We start from the raw sequence: 21,466 nt of genomic DNA on the forward strand, positions 1-21,466 counted from the left end.
CAAAAACTGTGGAAAGCTGGGATAACAGGGCATTAATTGGAACTGTACCTGCTTTATAAGATAGAGGATATGTCATTATGACTGAAAAGCAGGGACAAATGTTGTAAATACAGTTGGCCCTTATCGGCTCTATGGAGGCTGAATACTACACAGAGCTGATCCCAGGGTAATACAGGAAAAGGCCACTTTAAGGCAATCTTGCCTTGTATTAGCTAAAGTTGGGTGATAGTCTGAATTCAGACTATCTCCCAACTTTGGGTCTGTTGGAAAAGTTGGGCTGGTTCTGAAATGGAACCATCTGCAATATAATAATAATTGGGGGAGTTCCTTTGTGACCCATACCAAAAGAAATCTGGCATTATACAACATGGCAAAGCCCCAGAATATTGATATTTGTAGCTGCAGTAAAATCCTGATGAAAATAATCCTTATGGTAATCTGGTTCAAGGCAGCTGAGGGTTTTAGAAGTTAGTAGTATAAATGCTAAATTGAATGAAAGAAACCAATGTACCGTATTTAATGTAAGATCACAGAAATGTCTTTCTGACAGCCAGTATGGTACAGTAGTTTCAGTGCTGGACCAGGATTCTGGAAATTGAAGCCTCAAATTGTCACACACTAAGTGACATTGGGCAAGTGTCACACTCTCTCAGCCTCACAGCAAGAAAATAGCAAATCTCCAAAACCAAATCTGACTGAGAAACAGTGGCAAAATAAGAAATTTGTAATTTACTGGCTTTTAATTATTTCTTAAAATCTGTCACCTGGGAGCCGTAATGGCTGCTACCGCATCCCAGTGAATGGTAGGACTGGTTTTATTCTTGCAACAAGACCCTTGCAGCATCTCTCTCAAAGTAATGTACAGTGAAGCTGTCTGGTATTTCACTCAAATTGAATTCTGCTTCAGATAAGTTTCATTACAGTCTCTGTATCGCTTATTGTTTCCACATGGAAATGGCATTCAACCTGTCTAAACTGCTCTCTGCTTCCCTAGCCATCTTTAAAATCCAGTGTGCATTGGCCTTTCCTCATTCCAAAAGAATGTTTAAAATATTTAAGCCCGATCACTAATGCTTAGGCATATTTCGGCATGGGCTTCAGTTTAAAATCCTTTAGGGTCCCCTTTATTACAATAATCCTAATTACTGTCAGTTTGAGGCGCAGGAGGCTGGCTAAAGCTACTGTACTTTTTGGCAAGCATACTGTGAGTTGTAAGCTTTGTGCAGGCACAATCATTCTCCTGCTTATTAATAAGGAAGATTTCAAAGGAAAGAAGGAAATCATCAAGAAAACCAACTGAAGGATAAGATTTGTCATTATCCACCCAGCCTGGTGGTGTGTGTGTTTTCCTCAATAAGAAGCAAATTAGAAATGGGCAGAATTATAAACTTTAGCTTTTAAATGTGTCCTTCTTAGATACTGATATATGTAGAATTGCCAGCTAACCAGAACAAAGCAGCTGAAGTTAGCTTCTGTGCCAGTTGCCAGAATGTAATATGTAAAAGCCAGAATTTTCAGCTGGTTGCCAGAATATTTGCACTAAAGCTACACTGTTTTGATGAAAAGACTGAATCAGAACTAGGACTTCTAACAGCCAACTCAACTACTGAGTTCCAAGAGGACAGTACATCAAATCAGGCCATTGAAGAAGCAAGAATGATACATCTGAATGCTTGGAAGAACACAGAAATTTTCATGCACCAAAACCATGCATTTAAAAATTATTGGCGAAAGGACAGAAAGGTCGAACTAGCATTCTCGATCATAGTATTTAAACACCAAAGTAAGACCTTCCTCCTCTGGCAACTATGAGACTCTTGATATGCTTTGGTTGATTTATTTTGTGTTTGGTTTTTTAAAAAAAAGTTTTTAATTAAAATTGTTCTAATTTATTGCAAAACATATTTTATTTTTAAATGCGTGTATTTTTATCTGTTGTTTAATAAGGTAAAGGTTTCCCCCTGACATTAAGTTCATGCATGTCCAACTCTGGAGGTTGGGATTGGTGCTCATCTCTATCTCTAAGCTGAAGAGCCAGCGTTGTCCGCAGATACCTCCAAGGTCATGTGGCCGACATGACTGCATGAAGCGCCGTTACCTTCCCGCCGGAGCAGTACCTATTGATCTTCCTGCTTCTTAGCAGGGGGTTCCTGCTTCTTAGCAAGGGGTTGGACTGGATGGCCCATGTGGTCTCTTCCAACTCTACTATTCTATGATTCTATGATTCTATGATCTACTCACATTTGCATGTTTTCGAACTGCTAGGTTGGCAGAAGCTGGGGCTAACAGCGGGCGCTCACTCCACTCCCAGTCTACAAGTTCAGCAACACATTGCTTTAACACACTGCACTACCAAGGGCTCCTGTTGTTTTATAAACCACCACAATTTTCAAAATTTTGAATAAGGGATGCTCAATCTCTATAAGGCTTAATGATGTCACCAAGGCCTGCTATCTGTGAAAGTGCAAGGAGTTATACCTAGATCTCAGAATTTGGCCCTGAATGAAATCTCATAACTTGTGATGGTTCTAACATCTATTCCCAACATAGCTCGTAAAGTAAAAGTCACTTTGACTTTCCTTTGTGGAGAGAAAAAGTGGGGTATAAATAAACATCATTATCACCATAATCATCATGGGACATTGGAAAGAAAAAGCAGTACCTCCAATCATTGCCAACAGCCACAGAGAAAAGATATTCTGTCTTGGATATAATGCTTTAATTGTAACTATATAGGAATTGATAGGTTAAAATTTCCACATCATGGAGTTAAGCATTTCAAATTTATGCCTACACATCAAGTTGCTGTTCAAGTTGCACAGCATATTATTTGAGAACACAGAAATGCTGGACCACCCTAACAACCACCATGTCCGACTACACAGAGAAGCCACTGAAATCTACAAGCATGTGGACAATTTCAACAGAAAGGAGGAAACCATGAAAATGAACAAAATCTGGCTACCAGTATTAAAAAAAAACCTCTAAAATCAGAACAGTTAATAAAGAGCAACACTAAAAAAAGGGGGAATTCCAGACATGAAAGAATCAGGGCCAGCTAACACCTCCCAATAAAGGATTCCCCCAGGCAGGAATCAGCCAGCCTTTGAAGTTGCAAGGCCATTAATGCTAATCAAGGTGGCCAATTGCAACATTTATACTTGCCTCCAACAGACAAGAGTTCGTTCTCCCACCCTGGACATTCCACAGATATATAAACCTCACTTGCTTAGTTTCTAACAGACCTCACAACCTCATAGATATGGGAGAAACATCAGGAGAGAATGCTTCTGTAACATGGCCATACAGCCCGGAAAATTCACAGCAACCCAGCTACGGTATTGATTGAAAAGCTGGCAAACCGACTCTCCTGAATAAAAGCTTATGGATCCCCACTGCAGTGTATTCTCTCCTGTCCATCTCAAGTTAAAAACACTGGGGTGTTTTTGCCTGTTTTACAAAACCGTTCAATGAATTGCAGCACAGACTCCTGAACATCCTCAGAGACATCTCCTCAAAGCAGTTCCCAAGGAGTTTCCAATGGAAATGTAGACACTAACAAAAGCAGGAGACAGACAACAAAAGAAGAAGAGCAGGAGGCATGAGTAACAAAGGATGAAAAGACAACCAAATGCAAGTTGTACAGAAAACCTTTTCAGGTATCTAGAGCTCCAAAGAAAGTGTATGGTGAAGCTTCATTTCAGTTATCAATGAAAGTTGAAAGCATTTAGTCAACATTTTCACAAAAGGATGTATTTTGAAATGAAGTTTTGAAAGAAGATACTGTCGTAGAAGCATTCAGGTGTATTATGCAAAGACTTATGACCTCATCATACAGGCTATTGTACACCGGGTTGTTGTATGTCTTTCGGGCTGTGTGGCCATGTTCCAGAAGTATTCTCTCCTGACGTTTTGCTCACATCTATGGCAGGCATCCTCAGAGGTTGTACACCGGTTCCTCTTCCCTTTTGAAATGGGGTCCACCAGCTCCCATAACACACATCTACTTCTGACAGGGCTCCATTGCAAAGGGCAAGAAGGACTGGTGTATGCCACCACCATGGCAACATGGGGGACTGCCCATGTTACACAGAGATCGAGATGTAACATAGAAGGTTTCCCATGTTACATTGAGGTGTGGATTGTTCTCCCTATGAGATGAGGTAAGGGGGAAACCAGACAATGCGAGGCATAGAGCGACAGGTTCTCCACACACTCTGCCAGGCCCCCAAATATTTGCCATGATGCATGACAAATCCCATTGTCAATTTGATAAGGTCCTATGTGTAGAGGCTACAGTAGAAAACCTCTGAAAATGGGGCTAACAAAGTGAACAAGTTCTAGAAGTTGCCGCTTTGAGCCTGACCCATGGGAGAAAAGTAGGATAAAAATAAATACACTAATAAATGATGATGATGATGATGATGATGATAACAGAAGTCTGTTTTAGGACCATCTCGCATGTTGGGAGATAGCATCAATTGCTCTATTTTTAACTGTTTATTGATTGTTTTAATTGCTTTAATTCATTTTGTATCTGGCATTGAATGTTTGCCATTTTTTTCTTTTTGGAAGCCAACCAGAGTCCCTCAAGGAAAAGAGGGTGAGTTAAAAATAAAGTTTTTAATTATTATTATTTTATTATGACACAGCAAACAAGATAGATATGCTGGATTTCATATCACAAAATCACAAGTCGAACACTTCCCAAGTGTCTAGGACTGTGTGATGTATTTTCGGATGATGCGCGCAGATCCCAGCAGGGTGGCCTTTTGCAGTTGGCAGATCGTAATTTTGTCAATGTCTATTGTTTCCAAATGCTGTCTGAGATCTTTTGGCATGGCACCCAGTGTGCCCATCACCACCGGGACCACCTGCACTGGTTTCTGCCAGAGTCTTTGAAGTTCAATCTTGAGGTCCTGATAGCGGCTGAGTTTTTCCTGTTGTTTTTCATCAATGCGACTGTCACCTGGGATGGCAACATCAATGATCCAAACCTTTTTCTTTTCCACAACTGTGATGTCTGGTGTGTTGTGTTCCAGAACTTTGTCAGTCTGGATTATTATTATTATATAATGTAATAGTGGTGTTTAGTCCTGTAGCATTTCAAATTACTGTGTTCCATTATTCATTACTTTCATGTCTCCTGAATTTGCTGGTTTCTCCATTACTAATGATTTTAATCCATATTCCATGGGTGAGTGGATTCTCCACCCTTTCTCCTTTAAAAAAATGGGTCTGACTTTGACATCATGAGGGATCGAATGCTTGCAGTATCAAGATTTGCATTTTTAAAGGAATAGAAAAAAACAGAAAATTTGCTGTTAAAGGCAAAAGAAAATAGTGATCTACTAGAGATGGAGCCTCCGGTGGCTCAGTGTGTTAAAACGCTGAGCTGCTGAACTTGCAGACCAAACGGTCCCAGGTTCAAACCCGGGGAGTGGAGTGAGCGCCCGCTGTTAGCTCCAGTTCAAAAACATGCAAATGTGAGTAGATCAATAGGTACCGCTCCGGCGGGAAGATAATGGCGTTCCATGCAGTCATGCCGGCCACATGACCTTGGAGATGTCTACGGACAATGCAGGCTCTTCGGCTTAGAAATGGAGATGAGCACCAACCCCCAGAGTCGGACACGACTGGACTTAATGTCAGGAAAACCTTTACCTTTACCTAAAGTAGAGATATTTCTTCATTTTTTTTAATTACCGAAAAAGATCGAGCCACTGCATTATAGCAGAGTACCTGGCACTCACTCACTGCTGATTAGGAAATTGCCCACAAGACAGCCCATTTGCCCACGTCATAGATTGGAGAGTCTGACAGCTCTTATCCCACACGTTTTTGTACTTTTGAAATGGAATGTCCCGGTTCCTGAACCCAGAAGATGATCTCAAATCGTCTTCTCCACAGTCCATTTTGCATGACTGTTTCTGATGCTGAAATAATGAAGGATGACTGAGTTGATAATGAAGTCCCCCTGTGTCATGGGAAGAAAAAGGTAAAGGTTTCCCCTGACGTTCAGTCATGTCTAACTCTGGGGGTTGGTGCTCATCTCAATTTCTAAGCCGAAGAGCCGGCATTGTCCGTAGACACCTCCAAGGTCATGTGGCCGGCATGACTGCATGGAGTGCCATTATGGGACATGGGAAGAACTCAGTCGTAAATCATTCCCTGAGTAGATTACAACTGTTTTAAAATGGGTGGGGATGGGGGTGGGAAAAGGTCCCTGGCTCGAAAAGAAACACGTGTGTGCATATATATGTGTGTGTGGATGGATAGCTAGATAGATAGCTAGATATAAAGATAGTCTTGCCTTCCACTTAAGTATATTTCCTTCACATGTTCTGTCTTGAGGGTTTCCATGCAAAGACTAATGATTAAGACTAGTGGTATTAGTCCCAACCTGTTGTGACTGCGCCTTCAGGGATTATGGTTGATGGGGATGGAATTTGAAGAGGAAGAAAAAACCCTCGTGATGAGGGTTCACTGGAGGAGTTGCGCAGGAAGCGACTTAGAGAGCTATATGGGGGATCTTCTGAGGAAGATTCAGATGGGGAGATGGATGCTGAGGAACAGGTGGTGGCTGGGGAAGCGGGCACTGAATGGGCACAGCCACCGGAGATGTCTGGGGATTTGGGGTCTATGGATACTTCTGAACCTGGGGTTTCTGCAGGAGCTGATCCCAATTGGGATGCTTGGAGAAGGGAGGATGGTTCTTTAAGTGTTCATGGGGCTAAGTGTGGGCAGGATGATTGGGATTCCGACAATTGCTAGGTACTCCAGATCCACGAGCTCTAGCTGTGTGGAGCTCAGACTCTGAGTAGATTTGGGACACCTGGTGTTTGGGTGTGAGTGTTTGGTCACCCAGGAGGAAGGGGAATAAAATGGGAATGTTTGGCCACTGCACTTTGCGTGTGGCAAGGTGTTGCTGAGGCGCCATTGGGATCTCTGTGTTTCCATGAAGACTGGACTTGGACTATGATTTGAATCTGCTGTTATCACCTAGCTTGGCTCTCGCTGTGTCTTATCGTGGACCTGTTTTGGATGACTGCACCCTCTTCAGACCTTGGATCGGAATTTGACCTTGCTACTGTCTTCGCCCTGTGATTGATGACTACTATCGGCTTTTGACTCCTGGCTTGCTCTTTGGACACCGCTGTTATCTCCTGACCTGACCTTGGAATTCCGGACGACGTCTTTTCACCATCCTTTTGGAGCCTTCGGCTTTATCCACATTGTGGAAGCAGTCTACTGCATTCTTAGTTTGTTTGTTTGTTTCCTGACCAATTTGGTGTTTTCTTTTGGGAACTGTTCCTTTGAAAACTACAGAGCCGGCTGGCAGGGCTTGGACTCAGAAAGTGCAGTTTGCACTAAGTTTGTTTAGCTTTGTTTTTACCTGCTTGTGTTGCTGAATTATATTTTTGTTTGAACTGCTCTTGAAGCACTGATAGTGAAGTGTTTCAAGGTTCTTTTCTGTGTTAACATTACCTTTTGGCTTATCTGCTGAATAAACTCTATTTTTATTCGCTAATTGGCGTCTGACTCTTGACACAACCCTTGCAAGCGACACATAACAGCCATGAATACAAATGTATGGATAGGGCCTACAGAGAGGCTCTTTTACACATTTGCCTTTACTCTCTGTAAAAATGTCAACCTGACTGTAAAACATCAGTTTGGGATCAAGAGAACAGTCCTCCTCCCCAGGATCTCCTCCATGTTTACAATAGGTGATGAGGGTTTAAGGAATTCCTGGCCTTTGGGAGAGAAAGTATTCCCAATTTATTTTCCTTACTGTCAAAGAACAGTAATCAATCAGATTGTGTACCCATACCATTTTAAGCAGGAAACCATGATCTCTATAGCTGTGAAACTCTACTATTGAGTAGGACAGGCATTCTCTATAATCTTCTATTGAGAGAGAAGTACATGCACACATGCAGGCACATTGACACATATGTTATCCAGATGTTCGCAAGATACTTAATGGACAAACCCATGATAAAGTTCTGCTCAGGTCGAACTCAGCTCCATCTCACTCTCTCCCATAGTAATCACCTGTTTTGGGGAAAGTGTGGCCGGTGGAGAGCAGAGATCATCACCTGGCTATATCTGTGTAGATGTACACACAATGGCAAAAACATCCTCCATCATATAGGGATATAGCTAGATACGTATTTATATGTCTCCACCAGCTATACTAGAAACCTGTGAGTTTTGAGAGGGTTGTATCATTGTAAATTGGAGAATAACCTACCTTTGTAATGACCAAAGAGAGAGAAAGACCAGCATTACACCAATATACAGTATGTAACTAACAGTATGCCAACCATAATCACTATTTCAGTGGTAGTTGGGAGATGGCTGTTGAGCGATGTGATTTTAATATTCTACTTGATGTAAGTTCCTCTTGCTCTGGTTTTTATAATAGATTTTATTTGTGTATCATTATTGTATTTTGTAGGGAAAGTAGTAGATCACTAGATAGATAAATAAGTACATGTGCATACTAAATCACATTAGCTTCCACCCACACCCAACCCATCTTCCCTTCTGTAATTTGCTTCAGGCCAAGTCTGCAGCTAAGCACAAAAAGGGACGTATGCGCAATTATCCCCGAGACAATATCTTTGTATCAATCACTTCTTTACTTCCGTTAGCTCTGCAGCAAATACTGAAAATTCCCATTACAAAAATTCTTCATTAAGTGACAAGAGTGAAAAAGAAGCACACTGGCAGATGGATAGACTGACTGACTGATCAACCAACTAAATGAATGAATAATACGATTATTATTATTATTATTATTATTATTATTATTATTATTATTATTATTATTATTAAAGGTTAAACCCTTGTGCTGGCATTACTTGACTTGAGGGTTGGGTTGCTGACCTGAAGATTGCCGGTTCAAATCCAACCCGGGGAGAGCGCAGATGAGCTCCCTCTATCAGCTCCAGCTCCACGCGGGGACATGAGTGAAGGCTCCCACAAGGATGGTATAAACATCAAAACATCCAGGCATCGCCTGAGCAACGTCCTTGCAGATGGCCAATTCTCTCACACCAGAAGTGACTTGCAGTTTCTTAAATTGCTCCTGGCATGAAAAAAACCCCACCTTTTCTGAAGAAAATCTATTTGTCTCCAGCTCACTGGCTGCAAAGCGGTGAAGCTGGAGAATTTGTCTCAGTAATAGGAAGGGATTACACATGCAGATGAATTTACAAAATGACAAATCCAGGAAAGAGACACTCTGTAATATGGGAACTGTTCCAGAAAGTTGCTCTAAGTTAAGTAGAGAGTGCAGTTCTCCTCCATCACTTGATCCTCTCCTCAGAATTAGGAACTGAACTCACCATTCTGAATCATGTAGAGTAGAATGGTTCTTTCTTTTTAAAAAAATCTGCTGTAAGAATGTTCATAATAAGGGATTTTCTGCCTTTTACATGAGTTTAAGAGATTGGCAGAGGTCAAACAGGCTTGAACACACCTGCTGAGCTGCTGCTATGAAGGCAGGCAGCCTGCCGAATGGTGGAGGTGTGTATGGCTATTCAGAGCAGAGTAAGGGAAAAAGGAGAGAGGAGAAGAGACGAGCCTACTTATTGATTCTCTGCACAGCCTTCTTAATAGAGGAGCCCTTTCCCAAACAATGAAGCTAGGTTTACCCCCACCCCCACTTTATTCCAGTTTGTAGTGCAGAAACCTTTAATTCCAGCTGTGTGTGTAATTAATTGTAGGCATATTAACAACCTGGGAAAACTTCAGCTTGTTAACAATGAGCTCTCAGCTCAAATTAAAGAAAGCTAGGCTATTTAAAAGATATGGCAATTTAAGAGGTTTTCTAACAAGTAGTTTAAAGTTCATTTATTGAAAAAGAAAAGTGCATTCATAGAGAGCGACAGCAATATATAAACATGAGTGTAAGGGTATAATTTGCTCCAAAATTTTAAATATTTTTAATCCTTATCTTGCCAGCCATGCCACTTAACTCCTTGTATTATTTTTCTCTGCAGAATCTCCAAGGTGGAGAAGCAAAATGTATACACAATTGCCTGTGAAATTTACCATATGTCTTATTTAGCTGCAAAAACACAATTCACATTTAATGCTTTCCTCCATTTTGTACATTCCACAACACATTCAAAAGGTTTGTCTCCCTGCATTTCTAAGCATTGTGCAAAAAGAAATGTCAGTATTTCCTGTGGGTGGAAATAGTTATCCTCTACATGGTCACCTTGTCCCTTTACAAAAAAATAAAATGGAAACACATGGAGTGAAAGAGGAAGTGTGATTCACATTTTCTGAAGTAGCCCTGACTTCCATCTTGGGGCATGTTAGCCCCATGCAGACACTCAGGACCTCATTAGACAGATGCTTCCACCCCACTAACTATTTAGTTCCACTTTGCCAGCAATCACCAGCAAAACAGAAAGCACACAACCTCCCTCCTTCTGCCATCATAAGGGGGCATTGGGGCAAGGCAGATTAGCGACCTGTCCCTGCCCCCATCAGACAGGGAAAAGAGCCAAAAATGCAGGTAGCTCCATTAGTGCTACCCAAAACAAACCTGTTGCACCCCAAGGCAGTTGCACACTATATCTTTATTAAAACAATTATAAATCCAAAGGAAATTAGGTATAGAGTCTGAGTAAGGAATAGTTCTTTTCAGAAAGTCAATGACGGTTTCAATTGTGTGAAGGAAAAGGTCCGATATTATAATCCACAATGAGAACTCGATAGCTCTCCCAAGAAATCAAGTCCATGAAGTTAAACAGTGAAACAAGGCTGGCAGAAAACAGATTTCTATCCACTGGAAATGCTTCGTAGCAATCAAGGTAAAAAGGTTGTTAAAGCTTGAGGCAAACTTGAATCAGGAACAGGGAATAACATCCGAAGTAAAGTCAGGGTCTACTTGAGAGTCGCGGCCTGGCACAGCCCAACTGGAAACTGAAAACTTGGCTTGAAACAGGAATTAGGAACGGAGAAACCTTCCTCCAGAAAGCATCGTTGACACCGCAAAGGAATCTACCGAACAACACACTTTTAACAGATTCTGGTCTGTTCAGAATTTGGGGAGTACAAACTCCCAAAACTTTCTTAAGGGAACGCTACCCATTTTCCCATCTGTTTGCCAGTCTCTGGCTGCAGCGAATTTCCTGTTTTGCACTTCTTTGTCTAGTCACAAAATCTCTACAATTAAAAACCCCGTTCCCAGGCATTTCTTCCACATCTGGCTCTGTCTGCGAGGGAGGACTAGAAGAATCCTCTCCACTTAACAAATCTCCAGCGTCAACATTTTCAGGCACCTGAAGCTGTAAAGGCCCCTCTGTGGAGGGTGCAATGTCAGTGAATTCCTCATCATTATCTATGTCAAAGTGCAGGTCCCGAAACGCTGCAGGCCTTGGTACCCTAGCCGGCTGGGACCTAACAAAACCTAACTTTGCATCATTAGCAAGGAAGCATCTTGCGATGCTTCCTCCCCACTTCAGCAATCAATGTGGCAGGGCCACAGCCAGCATCATGTGATGGCACTTGACAGGCCCCATCCTCGAGGAGAAGCAAAGATCCAAAAACCACTGGTGTGAAGAGGTGGTCAGTCTTCTCATGCATGAGATGAGAGTTGGGGGAGAGAGTAGGCACATGCATTCATTGCCCCCAATATCCTAGTTCCCTCCTTTCCATGTTAGGGAGGAAGGTCTGAAATAGGAGCTTCTGCTTAGATTCATCTGTACACAGATAGCAGTCTTTGCATCACGTGTGAACAGCTGTGGACCTCCAGATGCCTTTGGCCCCCAGTTTTCATTATCCTAGACCAGTGTTTCTCAAACTGGGGTCCCCAGATGGTTTTGGCCTTCAACTCCCAGAAATCCTAACAGCTGGTAAACTCGCTGGGATTTCTGGGAATTATAGGCCAAAAACATCTGGGGACCCCGGGTTGAGAACCACTGTCCTAGATCTTCATAACCAGTAAAGGGGCCAGGCTGTGGCGCAGGCTGGTAAACAGCTGCTGCAATAAATCACTCTGACAATGAGGTCATGAGTTTGAAGCCAGCCCGTGGCAGGGTGAGCACCCATCAATTAAAAATAAAATATAGCCCCTGCTCGTTGCTGACCTAGCAACCCGAAAGATAGTTGCATCTATCAAGTAGGAAATAAGGTACCACTTATAAAAGTGGGGAGGCAAGTTTAACTAATTTACAACGTTGGAATGAGGAAGTGAGGAAGTGCCATCAGAGTGGATGATGAAGCAGCTGCTTCCCCCTGTGGCCAGAATCGAACATCCCCTCAGAAGAAGGTTAAATTGCCTTTGCGTCTGTCTGTCTGTCTCTGTCTCGGTTTGATGTGTTTATGGGCATTGAATGTTTGCCCTATATGTACATAATGTGATCCTCCCTGAGTCCCCTTTGGGATGAGAAGGGCGGAATATAAATACTGTAAATAAATAATAAAGGTCTAGAATCATACAATCTTTTTAAATTATTGTAAACACAGGTAGAATGATGTCAAATTCAGTAACCATTTCATAATACAAACAGAATGTTATTCTCTTAATTTTCTTAACATTGCCGATTCCACATTTATCTCCCATCTGTGTCCACTGATATTTCTCCCCTCCCTCCCCCACACTTCTGGAACAGTACTTTCCTTCATTCAAATATTATTTTAATTGATCAGTCATGGAGAGAGTATGGTTCAGTTCTTTATAGTTTCCTTTTCCTTTACTCTATCAGTCTTCCTCATTTCAAATCCCACTTCTTGATTTGACTTGTTGTTTATTTGGTTCTCTTTTCAGGGATGTAATCCTTAGAACATGAAATACACTAAATATTCAAACCATATTTAACTTCCCACTTTCTGTGTTCTGTAATGGCCAGCACTGTAATGCTGGCCATTACAGCTGGTGGAAGGAAGTTTTCACTTTACACAATTTTCAAGAGGAAAATGATGCCTAAGAGAGTACAAGTTCCCTGTGGGATTCATGTTCAAGTGCAGGCAAAGGGTTGGATGGACATACAACTCATGATGGATTCGGTTAAAACTGTGTGGAACAGAAAACCAAATGCACTACAGAAACAGCCAGTTCTGCTAAGTTAGGACAGTTTCCGAAGTCAGATAATAAATTTCTGAAAACTTTTTAAAGTCATCCTGGGAAAAACAAATGTTGTAGGAAGGAGGAATACAAATATTGAGTAGAAAATCTCTGCTCACAGTAGTGTTTGCATGCATTTCTGAGTATCCTCAGTTATAGATATTCTCCATATTCAGCTGTTCACATGTATGTCAGACAATTCTTGGCTGTAGTGTGTATATAAGAGAATTGAAAAGCTGTGGGAGCATTAGGAAATTGTACCATAGGGCATAGGGTTGCAAGACATTATATCAGTGAGCAATGATACATAATTTTTGTGGATTCAACAGAGTTAAGTTTCTGGCAAACTGATCACTTCAGGTTAGGCTTGTGGTTAACTGTTCACTTGTAGTTAACTGTTCATTTGTGGTTAACTCTACTGGCTTTCCCTAATCAAAGTGTTATCATGAAACCACGCTGGCTCTCAGATGTAGACAGTACTGTCAATGCACTGCATATTGAACATAGAGAAATCTTCTGAATAGCCCATGAGCTCAAATGGGACCCAGTTTTCCAGAACAATAATAGTATGAGAAATGTTGAGACGGTTCATCTGTACTTCTGAGACCACGAGCACATCATGGTTTGGATACTCTCAAACACAGCAGCCCTGAGAATTAATTCACAAGCAGCTCTCACTTCCTGAACATGTGTTTGCCTTTCATTCATCACGGAATAATTAAGCTCCTAAAAACTGACATCTTGTTTGCAGATTATTCAGCAGCAAACAAACAAAAGGGTGAAATTAATCAGATAAATTGTTTGCTGTGAATCATTTGCTGTACTCTGCTAGATAGATAACCAAGGTGATGCTTGTGTGTCTCATCAACAAGGTCATAAATCTAGCTACAATGCTCCCTGAATTTTCACAACTTCTTCCCAGTTTTTGCAAGGAGATCCTATATATCAGGTCACTTACTTAATGGATTTGCCTTCTCTCACCCCCCCCCCCCAGAAAAAAGCAGGAAAAAGAGCTTTAGACATCCCTTTCAGCAGCTTCTTCAGTTGTAAAACCAGACTGCGGCAACCTACATGACAAACAAATATGCACTGTAGGAAGTGATATGATGAAGCAATCCTCAGACATACATTTTGTGCGTATCAAGAGACATCACAAGATAGAACAGGGAATTCATTGAGAACCAGGACAGAATTCTATGGAGTGACGTGTTTTGAAGTAAGAGGATGATATTGATAATCCAGGTGGTCCATCATAGGACAGGTCCAAGATAATCAACAACATGTTACCATGCACCTGGCATGTATAGAACTGAAAAGCAATTTGTAAAAAAACATCTCCAAGGCACCTAAGTGTGATAGAAGTGTTTTCTGGAAGGTGCAGACTGCCTGTATGGTACACATAACCCTATTCTCATCTCAAGCATTTTGCAGCGGTTCTACAATTCCCAACATCTTCTTCCTAAGGCAGCTGCCCCATCCTCTCTATCAGTAGGGTTGGTCTTGTCCCATTAGTTCTGGGAAATGCTACAGTCTCTGATTTATCTGGTAGCTTCTCACTCTGTCAGTAGCAAGCGGAAAATATGCCCATAAAATAAATTCTATGAAACTCACAGATTGTTATAGGTAAAGGTAAACACGAGGAAAGGAATGCGGAAGTACAGCCACTACTGGACGGTGAAGCAACAGCTCCCCCTGTGGCCGGAATCGTGAAGCTGGAAAAATGTTAAAAATGCCTCTGAGTTTGTCTAATGTATGTTGTTTGTCTGTTGGCATTGAATGTTTGCCATATATGTGTTCATTGTAATCCGCCCTGAGTCCCCTTCGGGGTGAGAAGGGCGGAATATAAATACTGTAAATAAATAAAAAAATAAAAAAATAAATAAGGTAAAGGTTTCCCCTGACATTAATGTCTGACTCTGGGGATTGGTGCTCATCTCCATTTCTAAGCCAAAGAGCTGGCGTTGTCTGTAGACACCTCCAAGGTCATGTGGCCGGCATGACTGCATGAAGCGCCGTTATCTTCCCATCGGAGCGGTACCTATTGGCATGTTTTCGAACTGCTAGGTTGGCAGGAGCTGGAGCTAACAGCGGCCGCTCACGCCGCTCCCGGGGTTTGAACCTGGGACCTTTTGGTCCGCAAGTTCAGCAGCTCAGTGCTTTAACACACTTTGCCACTGGGGCTCCTCACAGATTGTTATGGGTGTCTACATTTCTCCCCGCCTTTCAAATGAAAACCATAACAAACATTTATCATAAATTTGAAAATCACCATCACAAGTTCCAGGTGAAAAGATCCCACAACAGGAAATCTTTCCATTCAAACTAAAACCTGCAGAAAGTGTGCAAGCATTATATTCTAAAGGACTTGCCTAGGACAGTTATGCTTCTATGCTGGATTGCCAACTTTGTGTAATAAAACCCCTTTGAGAGGAGATAGTAGCAATCATAGCATTTGCACCAGGCCTGTAGCCGGGGGGAGGGGGTTAGGGGTTCAACTCCCCCCCTCCGAAATTTTTCAGGTAAAAAAAAAAACCTGGTTTACTCATGAATTTTAACTGGTTAACCAAATCCCCATGCTAAGTCTATGAGACGCAAAAAATTAAGAGTCCCTCCAGGCAGTATCTCAAGCAGATATTGACAGGTTTGTAGCTGGGGGGGGGGGGGTGTTAGGGGTTCAAACCCCCCCTCCACTGAATTTTTTTTCTGGCTACGGCCCTGATTTGCACAATAAGACATCATTTCTGTAAAGGTGTTTGGCCTGCTCACACTTGGGTTAATCTGCTGCAAATTTGGTTCCTCAAATCCAACCCCTTCTGTGTTGAAAGAGAAGAACTGAAGTGAGCTCATATTCATGTTCACTTATATATGGGCAGAATTCTTTGTGAGATTGGGAACCTTGCATCTTTGATTTACTGGTGTAAGCATCCTTCTGTTCTCTGATCTGCCTGCCTGCCCAAAGACTGAACCGTTCACTTCATTCACATGCCTATCTGCCTGCCCATCTGCCTGCTCATCCACTCGCCAACCCAAAGAATCGCCTTCCCACCCATTCACTGATTCATTCACTCACTCACCCAATCAAGACATGCTAGTTTCATGGAATTTGCCAAGCTTGTGACTCTATCAAGGGAGAGACAAAGAGATAAGGTTATTCTGGCATGACTTGTTTTTGATAAACCCATGCTGACTTTTGTGAGCATTACATTCCTTTCTAAGTGCTTACAGATTGTCGGTTTAATGGACTTCTGTAATAATAATAATAATAATAATAATAATAATAATAATAATAATAATAATAATACAGTAGAGTCTCATTTATCCAACATAAACAGGCCGGCAGAACATTGGATAAGCAAATATGTTGGATAATAAGGAGAGATTAAGGAAAAGCCTATTAAACATCAAATTAGGTTATGATTTTACAAATTAAGCACCAAAACAACATGTTATACAACAAATTTCACAGAAAAATTAGTTCATTACACATTAATGCTATGTAGTAATTACTGTATTTACGAATACACCAATATATTACGAATATTTTAGCACCAAAATATCATGATATATTGAAAACATTGACTACAAAATGCGTTGGATAATCCAGAACGTTGGATAAGCGAGTGTTGGATAAGTGAGACTCTAATGTAATAACAACAACAACAACAACAACAACAACAACAACAACAACAAAAACAACAACTTTATTTTTATACTCCCCAAAGGGACTCAGGGAGGCTTACATATGGGACAGAAAGTCCAACATACATAAAAGCAACAATCCATTAAAACAACACCATCAGTAAAATAAAATAAGAACATAGTAGAAATAAAACAATCTGTATAAAAACACAATTAACATAAGAAAAGTAGCAGCATTGAGGCTCCATCAGGCCGTGTTCAACAGAAACCAATGATCGTGATTATAAAAATGGGTTGATCATAAAAGGGTTGGGTATGGGATAGTGCAAAACGATGTACAATCGATAAGGTGCAGAGTACTATCTGGCAACCTGTAGTATTTTTCCTGGTATTGACTATGGGAGTTTCATAATCAAAACATCTGGAGGACTGCAATTTCTCTACATGTATGGTAAATTAAACTATTATGCAAGGAAAACAGAGAACCTGAAACTGGGACCCCCAAAATGGGGGTGCATTTATTATGCAATGGCGACTATGATGTGAGGAACTATGGGATATTATCCTCAGATAAAAATTATCAAAATGTATCAAATAGCTTTGATACAAGGCTTGGAAAATTGTATTTTATAGCAAAGGAATGTATATTATCAACATTTTTTTTTCTTCCTGTAAAATTTGACACAAATAAGTATGGATATGTTAAAAGTGCAGTCCACACCCAGTCACTTGAGAATAAATCTCATTGAACCTGTTTGGAATTCTAAATAAAACAATTTTCTTCAAGTTGAGTTGTACAGATAGCAAAATCCAAGCTATGACTTTCCTATGTGCCAAGCGTGTAAGGTAAACTATGAACTGAAAGAACATGCCTATTGTTATCCAGCCTAGTGCAGATTATTGGTTAGCCGGCAGCTAGTGATTATTACAAACCCATAAGATTCGGATCTAAGCTATAGTCAAGTCACTTTGAGTAAGCTTTTAAAATAGAAAGTAAAATGAATTTATTGAATGTCATTATTCCAAGACCTTATGCCATGTGTACCACACTGCCTACAGAGATGACCTCAATAATATTTCAGTGTTAAGATGAGTTAGTGTCCCCAAGTGCTATGTTTCTCACATCCTCTTAAGGAAGGGCTCTGTTTAAGCAAGAGGTCAAAAATGGAGATGAGATGCCTGCTGCTTGCAAGTCCCCTATCTGCCTATTAAAGGTAGATTGTATGTTTTATGGCTGCAAGCCATATGCCATCTAACCAACATTAATTTAATTTATTGTAGAGTTGATGACTGATATAATGGGAACAACATATAGCCACGTTACTCTGACAATACTATGCCTGTTTATTAAAAGTAAACCTGCCATATTAAGCGTCTCCATATCTGAAGCAGACATTTCCCTGAGGAATCACTTAAGGGGGACTTGCATTTGTTAACTTCCATTTGAATTTTCCAAACCCGTGCTCATTCATTGGTTATTGTCACTGCTTTCCTTTTCCTTTCAACTGGAAACAGGTAATACTTTTTAAGGCCCTGAAATTAGCTTACCTTACCTTGCTATCAACTTAGAGGAACAGATTTTAGGTCCCTGTGATATTTCTAAACTAGTTTGACTCAAGCCATTTTTCTTAAAATGTCAAAGTTGTTAAGGGTGTACTCTTTCCAATGCCATCCTGGAGTTTTTCAGCTTGAAGACAACAAAGTGTGTTGAGAGACATACGGAACCAATATGTGGAACATATGCCCATTTCTCCCTTTGAAAATAGTTAACACATACAGAGGCACCATGGTGGTGAAATGGGTTAAACTGTTGAATCTGCTGACCTAAAGGTTGGCAGTTCGAAACCGCGGGTTGGGGTGAGCTCCCACTGTTAGCCCTAACTCCTGCCAACCAGGCAGTTCAAAACATGCCAGTGGAAATTAGTACAAGTGCTGCAATTGGCCCCCGGGCCAGACTTTAGACATACTTGTTCTATGACAGTGATTCTCAACTTGGGGTCCCCAGATGTTTTTGGCCTTCGACTCCCAGAAATCCTAACAGCTGGTAAACTGGCTGGGATTTCTGGGAGTTGTAGGCCAAAAACATCTGGGGACCCCAGGTTGAAAGCCACTGCTCTAGGGTCATCATTCAAACAAAGTCACCTATCTATCCTTGACTCCTACCTACCATGAAAGGCAGATGACGAGGAGATGAAGAGCAGTAGCAGCTAACCTTCTTCATGCTCCTCAGTATGCAGCCATAACAGACAAACAAAACAGCTACAAATGATTTCCCCAGTATCTCCCTACTCTCTTGCTTTGGCACCAACAAGGGGGTCAGTCCCTGCTCTGCCCAATATCCTTTTCACCTATCAGCATGAAAGTACAGCTAGATGACCCATTGCGAACCCTATCTTCCTCTGTTCTTTCTTCCATGACAAGGAGAATGCCTACAAATGTACTATATGAGTGTGTTTCTGGGGGTGGAGAGAACTGAAGATTCACTCCACCACTAATATTTTTTTAAACAAGTGGGATTCCATGGTGTAGCGTTGGTAGTACAGCAGTATGAAGGGAGACTATTTGTAGATCTTGACCCTGAGCCAATAGCCCCTAAGCTACCCCCTCCATGTTCTTCAGTACCTTTCCCATAAATTTATACCTGCAGCCCTGAGGATTAGAAGTATGCTATAATAATAATAATAATAATAATAATAATAATAATAATAATAATAATAACTTTATTTTTATACCCCGTCACCATCTCCCCAAAGGGACTTGGGGCAGCTTACATGGAGCCACACCCAGGTAAATACAGACAGTATAAAAACACAACGGTATACAAAACAAATCAATAAAACATATTAAAAACACATTTACAATAAGACATGCTTAATAAAAAAAACCTGGGTAGGCTACTAAAAATGCATTGGACCAAAGAAAATGCATATAATGTAGGAGGGGAGGTAGATACTCGGGACTATTATCCAAATAAAGTGCTTGGGAAGGCATAAACACAAAAACTTTGTCCGACAGATGGAATAAAGTGCTACAGTGATGTTAACAACAGAACAGTCCCTAACCATAAGGGCGACCATTATTCGGCAAGGCCTGTTGGAGAAACCAAGTTTTCAGGCTCTTCCGAAAAAATTGGATGGTAAGGACCTGCCTAATCTCCCTGGAGAGATAGTTCCAGAGCCGGCGGGCACAATAGAGAAGGCCCTCTCCCTCGTCCCAACCAAGTGCAATTGCGAAGGTGGTGGAAGCAAGAGGAGAGACCGCACAGGTTCATAGGAGGAGATCCGGTCACGAAGGTAGGTGGGTCCCCAATCATTTAGGGCTTTGTAGGTGATAACCTGCACCTTGAATTGGGCTCGGAAAGTAAACGGCAGCCAATGGAGCTCCTTGAACAGGGGGTTGACCACACCCTGTAATTCGCTCCGGTTAATAATCTGGCTGCCGAGCGCCGGACCAATTGAGTTTTCCGGGCCGTCTTCAAGGGCAGCCCCACGTAGAGTGCATTGCAATATATTGGGTTCCAATTCATATGCTCGGAATCTCAAGTGTCTGTAATCCCCTTCCGAGATCCTTAGAAACGTCCTCATGATCCGGAACCTTGGTAAGTCAAGATTCCTTATCAAGAAAGGAGAGAACTTCTCGGCGGAACATGCTAAGAATCTCTTTCGGTGCACACAAGTCAGAAATAGAGTTGGCACAATGTTTTAACAATTCACATTCTCACACCATGGTCTGCTCCTACTTCACCCTTACAGGTGTATAAGCATGTCAATTTCTACATCCCTAGGTTTCCAGTCAGTGACAGAGAGAGTTTTAAAGACATAGATATGTACATGGGTTTGTATACTTTGTGCCATGCAAACATTAAACTGAGCACTAACCCTCTATGTACACGCACCGTCTCAGAATACAATATAAGAATAAAGCTTTCAATATACAGGCAGTCCCCAAGTTATGAACAAGATAGTTATTGAATTTGTATGGAAGTCAGAACCTTGATTTTAGTGAGTTGTAGTGAGGACTGTGAACCCAGGTGATGATGGATCTGGACCAAAATTGACACACAGACCCAATGTGGCCAACTTTGAATATAGCAGGGTTTGAAGTGAATTGACCTATGATGTTGGGAGTTGTAGTTTGCCCACATTCTTATGCATCTTCTAATGGGAGCATTCATAAAAAAGAAAAGCAAAGACAGACTTTTTCTAATAAATAGTGTTATCTAACCCAGGCATTGCCAGGTACCTAAGCTGGTAATGATATAAGTGTTGTTTTTAAGGGCCATTCAGTGAAGCAGACATCGTTTTGTGTTAGTTAGTGGTAACGCATGTAGGAGATGGGATTGTGATCGTTTTACGAACTAGCAACAATGGCATAAATATTTTCTAAAGTCAAAAAGATAATTGTGTGTCTGTGACACAGAGGGCTGTTTGAGTGCTCAGGAGCCCTTTTGGAGGGGGGATGGATGCCTTATTCACAGTGGTGCCTTTGAAAACCTTGAAAACTGAACTATTTTAACAAAAGGAGAAAGTGTTCTGCAGAGAAATGTGGTTTCCCCTCCACTTACAGCAGAAGAATATAATATAAGTAACTACAAAGACTTTGAATCTAGGGTCACGCTGTAGGGTTTAATCTAATTAGTGAAATTGATTGAAAAGAGAGGTTTGGTTCAAATTGAGAGAGAGAAATCTCTGCAGGAAATATGGCTGATAACGTAAAAGTTGAGATATTCAGAAGAAA

The 21,466-nt window shown here is 41.2% G+C and overlaps 1 long non-coding RNA gene across 3 annotated transcripts in view; it reads right to left on the bottom strand.

Moving 5' to 3' along the window:
- LOC103279407 (uncharacterized) overlaps window positions 1–21,466 on the bottom strand; it is a 136,320-nt gene that overhangs the window by 12,881 nt on the left and 101,973 nt on the right. Inside the window, exon 1 of one of the 3 annotated variants that reach the window (XR_010004514.1) lies at window positions 9,357–9,560. The exons of the other annotated variants lie outside the window; for them this stretch is intronic. This is a non-coding gene — a long non-coding RNA (uncharacterized LOC103279407). Of the gene's footprint in view, window positions 1–9,356; window positions 9,561–21,466 lie in introns of those variants that run through there. 3 annotated transcript variants of the gene reach the window in all.

This window comes from Anolis carolinensis, chromosome 3 (genome assembly GCF_035594765.1).
Source record: "Anolis carolinensis isolate JA03-04 chromosome 3, rAnoCar3.1.pri, whole genome shotgun sequence".
NCBI lineage: Eukaryota > Metazoa > Chordata > Lepidosauria > Squamata > Dactyloidae > Anolis > Anolis carolinensis.